At 38.6% G+C, this 12,776-nt stretch overlaps 1 protein-coding gene across 12 annotated transcripts in view; it reads right to left on the bottom strand.

The window, feature by feature from the left end:
• The window catches only part of EYA1 (EYA transcriptional coactivator and phosphatase 1), a 326,842-nt gene that overhangs the window by 98,498 nt on the left and 215,568 nt on the right, over window positions 1-12,776 (bottom strand). The window lies entirely within an intron of this gene.

The raw sequence follows: 12,776 nt of genomic DNA, 5'->3' as shown, positions 1-12,776 counted from the left end.
GTGCTGTGTAGGCAACACCCTGTTTGTTGAATGTCTCTGTGTCAAAAGATACAGCAGGCGTTGTGCAGGATTCAAGCCAAAGAGCAAATCTTAGTCCCCTCCTTCAATGGATTTACTATCTTACTGTTTAACCATGCAAAGTGACAACCACCATTTTTTTCTTGAAGTATAGTTGATTTACAATGTTGTGTTCATTTCTCCTGTACAGCAAAGTGATCCAATTATACATACATATACATTTTTAAATATTCTTTTCCATTACGGTTTATCTCAGGAAATTTAATATAGTTCCCTGTGCTCTACAGTAGGACCTTGTTGTTTATCCATTCTATACGTAATAGTTTGCATCTGCTAACCACAGACTCCCACTCCATCCCTCCCCTCCCCCCCAACCCCTTGGCAACCACAAGTCTGTTCTCTATGTCTGTGAATCTTTCTGTTTCCTAGATAGGTTCATTTCTGTCATGTTTTAGATCCCACATATAAGTGTTATCATATAGTATTTGTTTTTCTCTTTCTGACTTACTTCACCTAGTATGATAATCTCTAGGTCCATCCATGTTGCTGCAAATGGCATTATTTTGTTCTTTTTTAAGGCTGAGTAGTATTCCATTGTATATATATACCACATCTTCTTTATCCATTCATCTCTTGATGGACATTTAGGTTGTTTCCATGTCTTGACTATTGTGATAGTGCTGCTATGAACATAGGGGTGCATGTACCTTTAATAATATACTATTTTTGATGATCATTTTGGCAAAGATTTTTGAAAAGATCAGGGATTGGCAAACGTGTAAAAAATGGCATTCATACACAACAAAATGGGGATTTAAATAAGACAAGCTATTGGGCTATTTGGTCATGATCAAGACATTTATATATCATTTAACCCAGCAATTTTATTGCCAGGCTATCTAAGAAAATATGAATTTATACAATGAGGTAGTTAGTAAAGATATTCTTCAGTGTTATTTCTAATAACAAAACAAAGAGAGCATCCCCAAGTTCTTAATAGGTGTTATTTGGAAAATGGAATATTATGAAGCTGTTGAAATAGTATCATAATGACATTTAACGACACAGGACATTTTTTCATACTAATTTGTTAAAATAAAAACTAAAGCAACAAAAATGTTCTTTGTGATCTCATTTGAAATATTTTTAAAGCATAAAATATATTTCCAAAAAGCACAAAAATGTCAGAATCTATGGAGGGGTGCAATCTATGGTCACATAATATTCATGGAGCCAATGTACATTTTTAAATTTTCTACTCAGAACCTGTGTTACTTCTGTAAACAGAAAAACCATTTTTTTAAATTAAAATTTTATGGCAAATGAGCAGTCTAGGCAGTAAATGCGTGGGCAGTTTAAGGAGGACATCTTCCATGTGAACTGCCTAGTCACAGATGACTTCAGATACAATGTGGTAGTTAATATATGCCAATTATTTACTTGCTACTGAACATTTAAGTACTGTCTAAAGAGTCAGAAAACATAGAGTTTCCAGTTCATTACCTATGAGCTGTTTGGACTCTGGACAAATCACCTAACTGCTCTAAGAAATAATTTCCCTAGCTGTAGAAACTCTATTTCATAGGCTTCTTAAACACATCAAATGAAGTAATATTTTGGAAAACATAATGAACAAGCCACAGCAACACACAAACGTTCGGAACCGTTACTGTTTATTCCAGTAAACATTTCTAAAATTCTCCACCGTATTTATCTTTTCCCTCTTTTGACTTTCCCAAACTAGATAAATATGACTTAATCTCTTTGCATATCTAAAATTCTTTTCCTACTTATTTATCAAGCATCTACGCACTTTGAAAACCCAATCAGAGGATTTGTTATTTTTGGATGTAGGGTATCTTTTTTGGTAGGTTCCGGTGCTTTTTCGTTCAGCAGTTAGTTGTGATTCCGGTGTTCTTGTAAGAAGAGGTGAGAGCATGTCCTTCTACTCCGCCATCTTGAGCTAATCTCAAGGATCTGTTAACTTTTATTAAGAGGGGAAAATATTTCCTAAGATAGTTTTAAATGTAGTTATTACAGACTCATATTTGAGGTTTCCTCATTTGTAAATTTTAGGAACATCGGTTATTCAAAGGGCCCAGGACACCTATCACAGATAAGCTGCGAGCTCTCACACAACAAATACTTGTTTCACCACAAACGTAGGGGCAACAACAGACAAGCTTTTCATATTAATGATCATGTACACGTGGCAACCACATAACTTATTAAGCAAGTATTAAATACAGGGCTTGTGGTGATAATTACATGAGGATAGAAGATACAGGCTTGGACCTCTAGGACTTACCAGGTTAACATTAGTTCTGTTTTTTTTCTTTTTAAACACTGGACTTCATGGGCATATGACTCATTCTATATATTTGTACGTCAGTGAAAAATTAACATTAAATCTGTATCTATACCTATATATATATATATCACAAACTTATAATGAGCATTTAAAAAATTCCTTATAAAAATTCAAATTTATTCTGGGTAAGAGTGTGACCATCAATACTTTTGAAAACTGTATTATATACATTTGATAGGAAAAATTACTTTGGGTTATGACTTGTGACTTTCATTTAAACTACACGTTTTTAGGTTATGACTTGCTACTTTCGTTTGTACTACACATTTTTGGACAATAAATAGTGACCTCAATAATCCCCATCCACCAAGAAAATGAATTAAGATATAGAAAATGTATTTTAAAAATGGATGTTTTCATTCCATAACTTATTCCCTGGAACAAAGTAAAAAAGACCATGGAAGCTATATTGGCACATACAGGCCATTGGGGTCTAACCAAGTAAATCACTGTTCAGTACTCTAAATGGTACCCCAGTGACTTCCCAGACTTCATGCTACTTCGACGGCGGTACATTAGCTGGAATTCAACATAAGTTATACTCATTTACTGGCTGACTGCAGGCTGAGATTCCATTCCATTTCACATGCAGGAGCAGGAGTTTAACAGCACTCCAGTGGCCTACGAGACTTAATGCAACTTCCACAAGGATCTAACTTAAGGTCAGGCAGAGATGGACGTGCTAGAGAATCAGGCTCAGGCAGTATTAATTTTTAACCCTCAGAATCAGATCTGCAGGGCTGCCCCAGCCGCCTCCACGGAGGACTTAGGAAAGAGAGCTGATAACTTTTAGTCCAGGCCACCAGCACTGGATTTCTTCAACAGCCTGCTTCCTGGTCTCTGCCCATCTTCCGGCCCCCTCCAGCTCATTCTCCACACCAGCAGTAGAATACTTTCTCTAAGGTGCATATCTGATCTTCTCACTCCCTTGTTAAAAAAAGTAACTGCCCCCTATTAGCCTCAGGATCAAATTCAAACTCCTTACCAGGGCTTATTTATTAGGCCCTACTCGGTCTGACTGTAGTTTCTCTCTTAGATTTCTTTGATCTCTTCCCAGGAACTCCCACCCCTCACCCACCCAGATACACATTCCAGCCTCATACAAGGGAAGCAACACGCGGTTCTCTGAAGGTTACTCTTTGCACCTCTCCCTCCCTCCCCACTCCCACTATATCCTGGCTAACTTCTAATCGCTTCCCAATTCAGCATGGACTAGAAACTCCTTTCCTCGGAAAAACCTTCCCTGAATTCCCCTCTTCTCCTCTTTCCTCCTAAGCCTGGGTTACTGAATTTCTCTCTGTCTCCCTCTTCTTCTCTGTGATGTGTATATTTTATATACATGACATATATGAACAATAAAAATGGAAAACATGCATTGAATGCTTACTATATGTTAGGAATAAGTTCATCTTTCACATGCTTTATCTATCAAAATAACTCCATACTATAGGGAACCAGAGGGTGAGATTAGGGTAATATAGCTTCCATGGGATGGAAGTAAAATTAAACATAGCTCCGTCTGGTTTTAGAGTCTATACGATGCTCTCTCATGTCCTCTTACCCTGTTCTCTGTTGCTTTATGGGAAGATCTGAAGTTTACTAAAGTGTTCCCAGGGATCATTCTACAAGGATGAAAAAAAAAAAACAAAAACCATAGGAAGCAAACATAGAATCAAAATAGAAGTGACAAGAATAATCATACTTAAAACATATCAAGGGCGTACTCTGAGCCAGGCCAATCAAATATTTTACATGTTACAACTCACGAGCTCTTACAACCACCCCTCAGGAAAGTACTATTATACCCCATTTTACAGATGAAGAAACTGCCCAAGATTATAAGCAAGTGTGGCAGACCTGGGGTTCAATCCCAGGCCATCTGGCTCCAGAGTTGAAGTTCTTTTTTTTTTTTTTTTAATTAATTTATTAATTTATTTATTTTGGCTGTGTTGGGTCTTCGTTTCTGTGCGAGGGCTTTCTCTAGTTGCGGCGAGCGGGGGCCACTCTTCATCGCGGTGCGCGGGCCTTTCACTATCGTGGCCCCTCTTGCTGCGGAGCACAGGCTCCAGACGCGCAGGCTCAGTAATTGTGGCTCACGGGCCCAGTCGCTCCGCGGCATGTGGGATCTTCCCAGACCAGGGCTCGAACCCGTGTCCACTGCATTGGCAGGCAGATTCTCAACCACTGCGCCACCAGGGAAGCCCCAGAGTTGAAGTTCTTAATCTCCGCCGTGTATTGCCTCTCAAAGTAACCAGGGTTCTTTTTCCTTTAATATATATTTTTTAACCAACATATTCAACATATGGCTAACTATCTGCCACGGAATCACCAGAAGGTGTTTGTTAAATGGCACAAATCTGGGCCCCTCCTCAGACACAGAAATCACCATCTTACTGAGGCAGGAGGGGTAGGATGTGACCTGAAAATCCACAGGTTTACTGAACACCTAAAGTCCCTGATGTCTAGCCACTATGTTTTAGTACCAATCCAACTAGTGTTTTAGCAACTGCTTCAAAAACCCCCACTAGTATAAGTTTTGTTTTTACACTAAGAAAGTAATCACACTCACCAGGAATTTAAAGAATGGAAGCTTCTCAGAGACTGTTTTGGGTATTTGTGGCCCTTGAGCTGGGCTAAACAAAGCTCATAGGGAGTAAAGGGTCCCATTGTGATAGCTGATCTGATGCAGATTGGGTGCCAGTATTACCAGATGAATTTCACCGAAGCTTAGAACACCACAAAGCAAAGGCAAAATAGCAATAACAACGCTCCTAAGAAAGCGTCCATGTGTAGCTACTAAACCCACTTCCTACTCTACCCAGGCCTGGGAGACGAGGCACATTCGTGTAGAAGGCCACCATGTACCATACTTAAGCTTGTATGCTACAGGGGAGAAAGGGCAGGACATGACCAGGAAAAACAGACCTCCTTCTTACATTAGGATCCATCCTCTTAAGAGTTTCTGTTCGATTCACAAGAGTCTTCACTTACAACGTTAGGTCACAGAATTAGGCTTAGTATTGAGAATTCATTTATCAAAATAATATAGAAGTATTTTCCTTCCTAGATACAAAAGATTTTACATGAAAAGTCACGTCTAGATAAAGAGAACTGAAATACTCTATGATAAATTGTTTTATATTTTATGTAACATATCATGAAAACTCCCCAAAGTAGAAAGAATTCCCATTTAGAATCCATTATTTCTCACTCAAGGAGTTTGGCAGAGATTGGTTCAAATGGAGCTCCAGTAATGCCCAATATTATTCTTGGTAGAGTTTGGAATTAAGTTACCTTCCGAGCAGGGTGGCAGTGGTGATACTTTCTTCCCCACTAGTGAAAAGGAAAATCTTATCTGTTTAAATAGTTTACTATTGTGAAAAATCATAGCCATTCTTCTCTTTTGGCAGGGAGGGGAGACACTCATTTCCAGACCAGAACACTGGAAAAATCTTTCCTTTCAGAACTTCTCTAAGAGACAAAATTATTTTTCATTCCATTGTCTTCTTTTTAAAGTTGAGAGTTTTTATATTCTGAATGGGAAGATTATATATGTTATACTATGAAAAGAAAAAAAAAAACCTTTCCAAGTTAGCTGGGTCCACAGCACCTACTGGTACATCTAATTGGCACACTTACTACTCTAGAGGGTGTTGTGGGACCAAAAGAAGCGGGTGTCATGAGTCTATCCTTTGAGGAAAGTTTAAAAACACACAATCTCATGAAAGCACCACCAAGAAACATTAGCTTGTGTTACCTACATGAGCACCACAAGTTCTGACATGGAGCTGCTCAGTCAATGAAATGAAAACATCTGATTAGACTGAGACGGGCAATACACAGAAAATACACAGAACATGTCAAGGAGCGTATTCCTGGTACATAGTGAATATAAACTATTCAAAGGAGAAGATCTGAGAGTGAAAAGTGTATAAGGAAGTAGGGAAAGAGACTAAAGGTAGGTGACAGAAGTTTCTTGATCATTTAAGAAAAGAATAACAGTTCAGCAAAATGACATTCTTTATCGGAAAAACCCAGGAATCTGAATGTTGATCATACCAATATTAGCATATTGAGACACAGGAAATGTTATGATTCGGATTTTCCTTTTAAGGACTAGAGGACGTGTTATAAATGCAAAGATATTTTTGTTTATATAACTGAGCCTGGAGATGGGGGTGGGTTAGCGTTTGGGGTGGTGAGGTGGGGCTGGAGGTGCCCAGGAGAGGAATAACGCTCACCAAGCTATTTCCCAAGGCCTGCCTGCCCACAGCTCACTACATGAATTCAGGATGGGGTCCCGCTATCCTGAAAACTCATCTTATTCATTCTTGTGCCTCGTATTTAATGCTTCTCTCCGTCGATCCCCATTTCCCATCCTTCATGATCTGGCTAAAGTCCTGTCTTCCCAATAAGCTTTCCCTGACTGTTCTTCTCTGCACTGATTTTACCTTCTGGGAACTCGAGCTCACTAATAATTGATACCACTGGTCTGAGAACAGCACTAAACAAGCCTGCATTGGTCTTGCTTTTATCCTGACCATAAGTTCCTTAAATTCACTTGTTATACTTATTCACCTGTCTCACATGGACAAGGAGAAACCACGTCTGATTAGTGCCTTTGAAGGGTTTCGTGTAGGCTCCAGTAGGAGACAGAAGTGGTACTTGAGTTTCAATCCAGGATGGTAATGACAACAGGGTCCAGTGAGAATACGACTGTCATAAAGAAGCAGGTGTAGTAACAAGAGGAAACCTTTCCACAATTTTGTGTGTGTGTGTGTGTGGTAATGGTGGCAGAAGGCTGTTTGGAAGAGCGATTTGAAGGGCCAACAGATATCAGGAAAGGAAAGCATCTCTCAACTTCCTTATTTGTTTGGCAATGAAAAAGACAGTGGGGAAAGGAAAAATAACCAAATAATAATTGTTTATTTCTCAGATTTTATCTAAAGTACACACACTTTACTGGTTTCTTTTAAACTGGATGATATATGAAGGCTTAGCTTTAAAAATTAGATTATAATCACTATTTTAGATGTAAATTACATGAAGAATATTAAATACAGGACTTAGAAGCACCTTCTGGAAGGATTTAAAATATGTCTGAATTTCCGGAAAGAAAATCCAGCAGGGTTTTAAATCAAATAAAATATTAAATTAATTAAGCATCATGAATTTTGAGCAGCTCATAAAATATCACTGATCTAGCTCAGATATTGGTATTTCATGGGTACATGAATGAAAATAAGAGCCTTGCTTGCAGATGAAGAATCTCAAATTCAGAACGCAATAACATCCTACGATTTTACAGTCCATTTATATTTCAGTATTTCCACATCCATCGTCTCAGGTTATTTCCCACATCAGTATGTGAGGTAGGATCCTTGTCAGAGAGAGAATGGTGATTTCCTGGCCCAAAGACTCGAGCTAGGGAATGGCCATTATCTCCACTTCCAGGCCACCATTTACCATTCGACCACACAAAATGCACCCTTTAGATGCTCTGATTCAGCAATGTTGAAATTGAATTATATATTGTAAAAAGTCGTATTTTTAATTTAACTTCAATTTTTTATTATTGACGTAGAGTTGACTTACAATGTTGTGTTAGTTTCTGGTATACAGCAAAGTGATTCACTTATACACATATATATATATTCTTTTTCATATTCTTTTCCATTATAGGTTATTACAAGATATGGAATATAGTTTCCTGTGTTATACAGTAGGTCCTTGTTGTTTACCTATTTTATATATAGTAGTTTGTATCTGCTAATCACCTATATGTGAATCTAAAATATGATACAAGTGAACTTATTTACAAAACAGAAAGAGACTCACAGACGTAGAAGACAAATTTATGGTTACCAAAAGGGAAAGGGGTGGGGAGGACAGAAAAGTGGTATTAAGTTTTCGCTGGACAAACATCACGGACACACAAAGGGTAGAGACAAGGGAATCTGAGAAATTTCATAAATAATGATCTCATTTCTAAAAGACTTCTTCATTGCAACTCTTTTGAGGCTGGTAAACAATTTTAAAAGTAAATTATATAGTCACCCAAGGATAGTGTATCAGAAATATTGGCTTTCTTCTTGTCACCATCAGGGGTTGCTACAGGGAAAAGGTGGTGGTCTCGTCAACCAACCGTAACAAACAAGAAACAGTTTTGCTAGAAGACCCTGTGTGGCCACCCAGTTCTATAGATGCTAAGCAATTGTAGTTTAAAAATAAACCAACCCCTCCAAACCTTTATGAATAAATCCTTACTACTTTTTCACAGTTAAGAAGAACCCAGCCTATGTTGATTTATAACATGATTTAAAATATCAAATCAAAGTTTTGTGTGTGACTTAACCTGGAGAACGCTGCCCAGCTATAACTTCAAAAAAAAAAAAAAAAAGGTAACATGTAGGTCAAAGGTCTACTTAACAGAGAACAAGGACTTGCATTAAAAACCAGAATCCCAGCCAACATAAGAATGCTGGAACCTGCTGGGGCCTGTCTGTATTTCCCATGTTTTAGAGCATTTTCTAGCACTTACTTGGCAAGCAGGATGCTATTTGTCCCTCGTGTATTTTCACAGAAGTCCATTTGCTTTCCTTCCCTGGCCTCTTTGCCATGGGCTATGTCCATCATCGGGCGCAATCTATGCGGCAGAAGTCAGTGGAGCTCCCTGGGGAAAAGCCTCTGAAGGCCAGATGGGCTATTTAAAACCAAAGTTTTCCCCTTTTCTTACAAGAAGGCTTTTAAATGACCAAGTTTTCCTTTTTATCTCAGTAATAGTTTTTCTATTTCAAAGACAATTTGCAACTAGGGTAATAAAGACTACAAATCCTTGTTATTTATCTTTCTTCATCTATTTCTCTATATTTTAATAAAAACCAATTCATACCGACAATAATATGGGTATTGATCTCTGATTAATTATTGCTATTACTGGATTTCAAAAGATCTCCATACAATTTTCAACACTTGTCATTTGAAATAACACAAGATGCCAAAAGAACCGAAACAAAATATTACTGTTAAAAAATCAACTTAAGCAAAAAAAAATTCTAGAATGCAAAAAATTCCACAAACTAAAATATAAATGTGAGTAGAATGGGAAAGCAATTAAGAGAAATTGTGAACATCAGTGCAAGCTGCAATAGCTTTTCTCCAATTGTAACTCTCATCTGTCATTTTTATGCCAGAAAGTGCAAATCTCAAAGGCTTTATCAGAGCAGATTATTAAAAAGGTTTAATAAATATTTTCGTAAAACCATATATTTGAAGTTAGGAAAAATACCATTTCCACAGATAATGAAAAAACTTTAACAGTACATTTTGGTAAGCAATTTTGAGGTTCTAAAAAACTAATAAACTGAAAGACTTCAACTCTATATTTGAAAAGCTATAGACAGGCAGACCAACGGAAGTCAGGGTGGTTGTCCTTATTAGATTATTATTGGATGGTTCCCACTTCATAACGAGCCCTAGATCGGCGAGGTGCACAGAACTGTGGAGCTGTCACCCTTCTGCATCCCATTAACAAACCTCTCTCCTTGTTTTTTGTCTCTCCTCACTGGTTGGAACTCCAATCTCTTTAACAGAGCAAACCACATTATATACAAAGACGGAGTTCGAATTCGTGTGATTTTCTCCTCTAAAAGAGAGCAATAAAACCGAAAGGAAAATAAACGAAGCGGGGTTTCCAGAGCCCTCTGGGTTTCGGGCGTGCGCATCTGTGTAGCCCCTCCCATCTATCGTGGCAAATCCTGACACTTTCTTGCTGCAGAATGACAGGAATGTCCCCACCTCACTGCTTCTCTGGGGCACTAAAACACTCAGAAGGCATTCCACACAACCACCGCGATTCTGTGATGTCTCCATCCAGCTTCACCTACTAGCGTGAACACAGGGGAAGACTGCTTTGAACAAACTACGATAATAAAGTAACCAAGGATTTTACGATGCTAAATTCCAAATTCGTTTCCCCAAATGAAGCGAACTAGAGTTCTTATGAATCTTAACTTCCAACTGCCATTGTGACACAGACCTCTCCACTCCCAGTAAAACATCTGTATATTTCAGACATACTACCAAATAAACTGAAAATATGAGAAGAGATGGTCACCCCCTGCAACTGTCGATCAATAGAACTAAGTTATTAGGGAAAGCTGGGTTTGCCTTAAAGCTGAAGCTTAACCAGTTAAGAGACCAGACTTAACTTGAATTACTTTTCGTGTGAAAATTGTTTGCATTTCCTTATCTCAAACAGATTGCTAAACAAAATGTCATTTTCTTCCTATGACTCAGCCTCAGAATTATGAACAGTTTCTTGTTTTCTGTGGTCGATGGTACTCTTAAGTCTATAGTGTATAGGATGGGGGTGGGGGGGTAAATGAATGAATGGGGATGCCAGCAATAGGTCTGGAACTTGTGTTTTTAAGAAATTATAACTAAAAGCTTGATTTCAAGTCAGATGCCTCTTCTACATAAAAGGAGAATAAAATTTGCTTATGACAAGCTTGGCAGATATTCTGTGAAACGGGTCAGTGAATCATAGGCTAAAGCAGTTTCTCCTAAGTTTTCTTGCCCTTAGTACATGTACGCACGCACGTGTGCTCACACGCACATACACACACACACACAGAGACATACACATAAACTCACACGCCCCCTACTTCATTCCTGTTGTCAGTGCCCTTTGATTGGCAGCATTGAAAACACTATCTACAGGATCTGCACGGTTGACCCAGGGGTCTCCAGGCGCCCTCTGTCCGTCCACACTCCCTCATTCAACTCACTCATTTGCATGTTTGTCAATGGCGTGTGAAGAAAAAATCTCACACCATCCAAAACTTCTTCCAGAAACACTGAAGCTGACCCTGGGGAGCATGAAGATGTCAAAAACTAACAGCAAGGATTTCACTTCCTCAGGGTGAACTCTACAGTTGTCCACGAACAGAAACATCTTGTCTTTCTCTGTTAAACTTAAGTTTCTAATCTTTCACTGCATGTACAAAAGAGATCCAATAAAAGCAGAAATAGAATTTTCCAGAATCTTGCAGCAAAGGTAAAAGCAATCAGATTTTCCAGTCCCTGAGGTTTTACTCTGTGGGCTTTTAGTAGTAGTGCATTTAAAAACTAGTGCATTTAAAAATCTGATCCTTGTTTGGCTTAAAACGGCATGTGCCAGATTCACCGAAGCCTGCCACGGACATAAGTGTTGAACATTGGAGCTGGAAGGATCCAGAAGGTTCACCTGGACTAGGTGAGGGCACCAAGGCTGGCCTAGTTCACAAGATTAGGCAGTGCCAAAATGCCCACAAATTACTAGTTAAATCTTTTCCTTAAGTGCCATGAAAATGTTAAAACACAGACAGTGCTTGGAAATGAGCTCTCTAAAAAAATTTTTCTACGCTTCACGAGCTGGTATGTTTTTTACTACTTACATAGCTAGCCGTGTAATGCAGTATCTCAGTTACCAAAAGAGCAAATCCACCCTTCAGGAAACATACTACAGGCAACTACATTTCATTGTTTTTGTAGTTTTCTGTAAGCACCTCCCCTATAGGTGCGGTCATTTAAGCGTATAGAAAACATGGCAGGGTCTGACAGTTCTAAACCATTCTCCATTTTGATGTATTCGTCAGCATTTTCAGATTCTTATCCTTCAAAGCCATTGTTCAGGGTCGTTTCAGGGATGAAATGAGATAATATATGTAAAATAATTAGAAAAGTGCTGGGCATATGATAAGTGCACGATAAACAGCTGTTTTTTTTGTGTGTTATGGGCAGCAGTTTTCCATCTCGATAGAGCATAGCTTGTCATGTTCCCATCTTCCTCCCTAATCTTGGTTTCTGAACTAAATAATGTGGTGTTTACATGGCTGTTACCTCCATTTTCCCCACCAGTTCCTCGCACTCAAGTAGCACTGTGCCTGCAGGGATTCCTGGGGCGTAAGGACCTGGTTGATACTGCCTTCTTTCCCATCACTGCAGAGCTGAGTTTATTTCTTTGTCCATGGCCCTTCTGTGTTACCCACGGCTCCTGCTTTCCAGCACCCACCACCGCTGCTGCCAACACAGCCATTTCTCTCTTCTGATTTTCTTCTTCATGTTCTTGGCTGTTTTCTCTTGTTTCTTCTTTACGTTTGTATCATGTACACAAAGCCTGACCTTTGTTGATAGTGACGCTCCTTCCTTGCCAGCACATGAGTTAGATCTGGCTCTTTTTTTGCTATGCTTATTTGGTTACTGGGTTCTTGGAGCTCTCTTTGCTGGTTATATATATACATATATATGTGAATAGACACATATATAATAGTATATATATTACATTTTTTATATTTATTTCATATATAGAGATTTTTTTTTCCTCCTGGGGAATGGGAGAGAAGGA

The sequence above is a fragment of the Balaenoptera acutorostrata genome, chromosome 17, assembly GCF_949987535.1.
Source record: "Balaenoptera acutorostrata chromosome 17, mBalAcu1.1, whole genome shotgun sequence".
In the NCBI taxonomy this organism is placed as follows: domain Eukaryota; kingdom Metazoa; phylum Chordata; class Mammalia; order Artiodactyla; family Balaenopteridae; genus Balaenoptera; species Balaenoptera acutorostrata.
Note: the sequence above shows the minus strand (reverse complement) of the source record. Positions and strands in the feature narration are given on the sequence as shown.